The sequence below is a fragment of the Triticum dicoccoides genome, chromosome 2B (assembly GCF_002162155.2).
Source record: "Triticum dicoccoides isolate Atlit2015 ecotype Zavitan chromosome 2B, WEW_v2.0, whole genome shotgun sequence".
NCBI classification, from domain to species: domain Eukaryota; kingdom Viridiplantae; phylum Streptophyta; class Magnoliopsida; order Poales; family Poaceae; genus Triticum; species Triticum dicoccoides.
In genome coordinates this window covers 41783073-41783566 of record NC_041383.1, presented here as the reverse complement: position 1 = coordinate 41783566, position 494 = coordinate 41783073, and positions in this window count along the sequence as shown.

Genomic DNA, 494 nt, shown 5'->3' with positions numbered 1-494 from the left:
CCGGTTGGTGCCACGAACTGGTAACCAAAGGCCTCTGCTTCCCGCCCTTTGGGCTTCTGAAAAGAGACCTTTTGGTCCCGGTTGGTGGCACCAACCGGGACTAAAGGGGTGCATTCGTCCCGGTTTGTGCCACGAACCGGGATGAATGCTCTGTGTATATAAGCACGACTTGTGAAATTTCTATTTTTCTTCTGGAATGGAGTTCCGGATAGGATAATCCGCCATTTGGTACAAATTTTAGCACAGGCCTTCCAAATAGCGATATTCGGAAGGCTCTTGCTGTACTTTGTACCAAAAAGCGAATTACCCTATCTGGGATTCCGTTCCAAAATCCTTTGACACTACACAAACGTCGGACAATCATGAGAGAGAGGCGGTCGTTATACCCCCTCTCCGATAACTTCGACAAGAGGGGGTCGATATATATACCCCCTCCCCGATAACATTTTTTTCTATGTATTTGTCATCGTTGTCGATATACCCCCTCCCCGATA